Source organism: Ranitomeya variabilis, chromosome 5, assembly GCF_051348905.1.
Source record: "Ranitomeya variabilis isolate aRanVar5 chromosome 5, aRanVar5.hap1, whole genome shotgun sequence".
NCBI classification, from domain to species: domain Eukaryota; kingdom Metazoa; phylum Chordata; class Amphibia; order Anura; family Dendrobatidae; genus Ranitomeya; species Ranitomeya variabilis.
Genome location: NC_135236.1, coordinates 648,698,820 through 648,704,819, shown reverse-complemented (window position 1 = coordinate 648,704,819; position 6,000 = coordinate 648,698,820). Strand labels below are relative to the sequence as shown.

General features: G+C 42.9%; 1 protein-coding gene across 2 annotated transcripts in view; it reads left to right on the top strand.

The window, feature by feature from the left end:
• Positions 1–4,100: 4,100 nt before the first annotated feature.
• Positions 4,101–6,000, top strand: part of ANXA6 (annexin A6) — a 75,578-nt gene continuing 73,678 nt past the window's right edge. For both annotated transcript variants that reach the window (XM_077266354.1, XM_077266353.1), the window contains exon 1: positions 4,101–4,277. The gene's annotated coding sequence lies outside the window, so the exon portion shown is untranslated. The remainder of the gene's footprint in view (positions 4,278–6,000) is intronic.

The window sequence follows — 6,000 nt, the reverse complement described above, 5'->3', positions numbered from 1 at the left end:
CTTTGCTAAAAACCTAGTTCATTCTTACGTTTGTCTTTTCTTCTTACCTCACCGTTATTATTTGTTGGGGGCTTGTATCCAACTTTTGGGGTCTTTTCTCTGGAGGCAAGAAAGGTCTATCTTTTCCCTTTTAGGGTTAGTTAGTTCTCCGGCTGGCGCGAGACGTCTAGAACCAACGTAGGTACGTTCCCCGGCTGCTGCTATTTGTGGTGCTAGGATCAGGTATACGGTCAGCCTAGTTACCACTGCCCTATGAGCTGGTTTTTTTGTGTTTGCAGACTTGGTAATAAATTCTGAGACCCTCTGCCATTGGGGTCATAACAGTACAATTTTCATAGTCATGAAAATACAGAAAAATCTTTAAATGAGAAGGTGTGTCCAAACTTTTGGTCTGTACTGAACTTCAGCATAGACCAGACTACCCAAGAAAGTTGAAGATGGAGGTAGCTGGTATTTTACTTCTATGGGTATGTTTCCACGTTCAGGAAACACTGCGTCCAGATGTTACAGCATAGTGGAGGGGATTTTATGAAATCCCGTCTCCACTATGCGTGGTAACACGCATCCGGCGGCCCTGCGGTTCCGGACATGCGGCGCGTTTTTTTAGATCGCAGCATGTCCGTTTACCTTGCGGCGATGCCACTCCGCCGCAAGGTAAAACACAGGGCCCTATGTGTGGGGTGCGATGATGCCGGATGTGTGCAATGAACACATTCGGCATCATCGCGTCTACAGAAGGGGGCGGAGCTGGTTTGCCACTCCGCCCAAACCACCGGCCATCCTGAACGTGGACACGTACCCTTAGTCTGCAGTATGGAGGCGCTCTACTGGCACTGTTCGTGAGAGAGATTTGTGTGGTTGCTGGTGCTTGTAGTGTTTTCTTTATTTGGGGATCTGTGCTGGCGTTTTGCATTGGGAGACATTCTACTGGCGCTGTTTTTGGTGGCTGCTCTGCTGTTTTTGCTTAGTTAATGGTTTCATTCTGACAGTGCTGACAATGGCAGCCCCTTTTCTGTTATGTAGGCCCAGCCTTATGGGAAGAATGTATTCCACAGTTGCCTGAAGTTTATTATTAACAAGTATGAGCTAAGGAAGAAACACGTATCACTAAGAAACTGCTACATAGGGGAAGAGAATTAGACTTTTGGACAGAGACCTTAAGGCTAAGTTCACACTGGGCATCGTTGCTGCTTTTTTTTAATGCATTTTTTATGCTAATTTTCAGCTGCGTTTTACAGTCCCAGCAAAGCCTCAGCGTTTTTCTCCCCTTTGGTGGTGAAAAAACGCACCAAAACTGCAGATATCATGTTTTGCACCTTTTTTGTGCCAAAACCTCATTCTTTGGAATAGAACTTTTTTTTCAATACTAAACTTTATCAATATGCACAAGAGGCAAATCTAGCATGCCCAGTGTGAACTTAGCTTAGATGCCTCTATCTTCTAATCATTTATTCTTGTCATTACTCATTATGTAGTGCTGAGGTAGGGGCGGTGGTTCCATGACAGATATTATATTCTATGTGTGTGAGTTCGTGCAGCTCGTCCTAAGATCAGTCATTTCCTGCTTTCTTCCTCTTTCACTCGTTAAGAGAAATGACAGAAACTTTTTCTTCTTTCAATAAGACTGAACTGTTTTCTCTAAACCCAATGGCGTCCTCTAAAGGGAGATGTCAAAGGACAAAGACGAAGCTGCTTGTATTACAGGCACCCTCACCCCCCTCGATGCTGCAGAAGACCCTCAGAAACTGAACTCGTTAGATACCAATTGACAGAACACAAAAAAGTAAAAATAATCCTGATGAAGGCCAAATCCCTAATTTCACGAGAAGAGGAGCATCCGGATTAGGCCTAAAGGCGTTATATTGCATTCCTTTTAGAGAATGGTCACAGAACATAATGATCAACAATAGTCTTGATAAAGAGGCATCCATACTTAATGGTTACAAGCACACAGTGGCACAGTAAGCTTGATGGTTGCAGTTAGTAGCACAGTCCATGAATGTTTCTAAGCATAAACCTGTTCTCCCTTCTTAGCAATTCTTCACTGGTCGAATGAGATGTGGGATGGAATCCGGAGTGGTTGGCAGCTTTTGCCAATCTTGCAGTACCACTGAGTTTTCAGGTTGGTTACCCTGATAATGGTTTATCGGCCTTAGGATACAAGTCTGCAGTCACGCTAAATGACTGTAGACTTGTGAATCCTCACAGTTTGTGCACAGATTCTCTGGGAGCAGGTGGTCATGTAACCGTAAGTATGTAATTTTCACATTTCCGGCAATATTCCGACTAGACATGTCCTGTCTCGTGAGGTCCTATTCGGCAAATGACTGTATGTATGCAAATCACTTACTTGTGGTCACTAGCTCCGGCATCGGAGAATTCTCACAGTATACAATTCTGTCGCATCATGCCACCGTTCAGGTTGTAAACCAGATATTGCAGAGATGGATTACGGTGTGGGACAGTATGGATTATCTTCACATCTCACATGTGATGGATATGGTTGTTTATTATTCTAGCTTTTTTTTTACAGGGAACAAGAGCTTCAATGGATTGGGCATGAAGGTGAGTATTAACTTTGTTTTTTTTAATTTTTAAATAAATGTGCAAAACATGGTGTTTTGTTTTATTTAAAATAAAAGACTTTATTCTTGCTGTGTGTTCATTTCTAAACATACTATAGGGTTAGTAATGGACACCTCTCCATTACTAACCCCTGGGCTTGATGTTAGCTGCCAATACAAAGCTGACATCAACCCCACAAATAACACCCCACTTGACACCACACTATGTCAAATGGGAAGAGAAAGGCTAAGAGACAGATTTGGAGCATCTTATGAATGCACCATTTCTGGGGCAGCTGTGGTCTGATGTTGGTAGCTGGGTGGGCACAATATGTCTGGCCCCTTCCCAGTCTATTGATATCAACCCACAGCTGTCTGTTTAGCCTTTGCTGGTTTTAATTTGCAGGGGGACCCTACGTCATTTTTTTCTGGGGTCCCCCGTATATTCACCAGGAAAGGCTAAGCAAACAGTTGTGATCTGTTATTAATAACCTGGGAACTTTATGGGGTATTGTATCTTTTCCCAGATTATTAAGATCAGCCCTCAGCTGTGGGTTTTCCCTCTGCTGGTTATGAAAATTGCAAGGGAGGATCCCACGCCGTTTTTTTTTTTTATTCTTTATTTTACACAAGAGGTACAAAGCTGCTGCTGAATACAACTCCCATTATTGTCTCCTGGTCAAGCTGCTCTCATTGCAACCAGGAAATAATGAAGACAGCTGCTTTCAGCAGCCAGCGCCTGGGAACAGCGGGAACTGTACCGCTTCGTCTCAGGCGCTGGTATGTGTCACGCTGATGACACATGGATGTAATCCGTGTGCAGCGTACTTTTTGTTTGTGTTTCTGATAAAAAAAAACTGACATGTCTGCACCACTATTTACTACAATGGGTGTGCGTGTGTCCGTATTTGGGGACACAAAAAAATGGACTTGTGAAGGGGGCCTAAAACTGCTTCTGGACCACAAATGACTGCTCAACAGGCCACTTTAACTACCCATTAGCTTTGTTTTACCAGCAATACTGTGCGGTGTTTCTGCACCCCAGCGCTCACGTCTTTATTAAGATCAGGCTCTTCTGTCTTCAAGTTGACAAAGAGGTAAACTTCTAAACTACAATCCCTGATGCCTAGCTGGTGCATCTATGCATCTAAGTGCAAAAATGTGCTGCGGGCAGTGCCAAAAAAGTGCACAAGGATGTGGTGTATCGCAAGCCCTCTTCTAGAGGAGAATGGCCCCCCAAAAAACCTTACTACATCCTTCAAGACCATAAGGCAAGGGTCAGAACTTGGCGCCACCAGTGCACGGATGTGACTACTACCTCCGCTCCCCTCCCCCCATAACTATTCCTCTAATTAAGTCCATATTGTGAACTGTCCCACCAAAAGAGCGACATTTGAGAAGCCTGTGCTTTTCGAAAACGACCTCCAGTGTCCCTTTTTATTGACAGAGTCCGAAACAATAGACAATGTGGATACATCAGGTCACTTTTCCCAGGAGCAGAGCTCATATAAAGGGGTAGGATCCGGCCCTCCCCCAGAAGTAGAGCCAGGGCTGCAGCCTGGTGCTGACATCACAGTGACGGCTGTGGCAGCAGCTGCTTCAGTGTAGGAGGACAGACTCTTCTCTTATCCTTCAGGGCTGCACAAGTCTCTGCCAGGATCTCTGCCACATCTCTTCCCCCCCCAGAGAAGCCCTGCAGCCCACCTCTCACAAGTAAGTCCTGATCTCATTCTTTCTTCTTGCATTTACCCAATGGACGCAGCAGTTGGCACACAGCCGGGGCTTTAGGGGCATTCATGCAACCTTTTCTATGCCCCCATGCGGTCGCTGCATACGTATTCTCCTTTCCTCTGTGGCTTTAAGAGAGGAAATGATTTTAGATTTTTTTTTTTTGTAGAGTTTCTGCACTGAATCCGCTGTATTATAGTATGGCGGGGCGCAGAAACTTTTAACACATGTTCTGCATTTATAAATATAGCAGAGCTAAAGAGCCAAGTTTGTGTTTCGGTGCAAGTCATCGTATGTAGGCGTTATATAGACCGTTCTTAAAATAAATGACAATCCCAGCTCTGCTACATCTGGTTAATTACAATTAAAGAATTCAATTTTTGGAAAATATTAGTTTGCTTAGTAGGGATGTGCGGAGCAATTGGCGGAGCTGTGCTGCAAGGTTAGGAACGGTTACACCTCATCCACCGTCTGGTCCCGTAGACTGGGTGTGTCCCCTGCTGCATACAATGACTGCACATGTGGGTGCCCAGGAGCACCGCTCTGCAGCATGCTATTGTCTGCTGTTATCCGCCAGAAGACAATAGAATATGACACCAAAGAGGATAATGGAAAATGTGACTTTACCTTTGACTACCCCTAGGCTTTGTTCACACTCAGCATTTGTGCAGTGTGTTTTTTTTTGCAACCTTTTTTTAGGCAAATAAGAAGCCGCTTTTTACAGTATCAGAGTTCCGAAATCTCATGCACACTTTTTTTTTTTTTTTCCCTGACCGAATTGGAAAACTGAAGTTTTGCCTTTTGTCTCTTTTTTTCAGCTTTTTTTTTCACCCAGAAAAGCTGTAAAAATGCAGCAAACTAGTTTAGCTGCATTTTTACAGTATTTATTTTATTTTCACTGCATTTTTGGTGAATAAAACAAACTTTGTTAAACGTGTACTTAGAAAAATCGCACATGTAATCTGCAAAAAAAACAAAAAAAAACCCCTGCATTTTAAACACAGCATTTTTATTGCCAAGAGAGCAGTTTTGGGCTACAGAAGAAAAAATAAAAAAAAAACACAAACCGCTGCGTGTGAACAAAGCCTTAAAGCACCACTCCAGCATTTTGTGTTTTTTTTTGCAGCGCTAGTAATCTAAATTCTCTGCCGTCTTCATCTATTCTCGGCCCCGCACCGCCATCTTGTGATCACAGCTCCTGACTGTCCAGAATTCAGAGAACGGTCACTATTAGTGATGAGCGAACGTGCTGGGATAAGGTGTTATCTGAGCATGCTCTAATACTATCCGATTATCTTGCTCGTGCTTGAATACTATGTTCGAGTCCCCGCTGCTGCATGTCTCCCAGCTGTTCGACAGGCACAAGACATTAAGGGGATCCCTGTTTGTTAGGCAATCCCTGCATGTGTTGCTGCTGTTGAACCGCCGCAAGATCAAAATCGAACATGCAAGATATATAATATATAGAACATATATATATATAAAAAAATTATATATATATATATATATATATATATATATATATATATATATATATATATATATATATATATATATATATATAAATATATATATATATATATATATAAATTTTTTTTTTTTTTCATTTCTCCACGTACGACAAAATCAGATGCCACACGTACCTCACTCTGATCAGAGTCTGATCAGCATCATCGGCCCGATTTTCTCATGTGCTAAAAACTCGGAC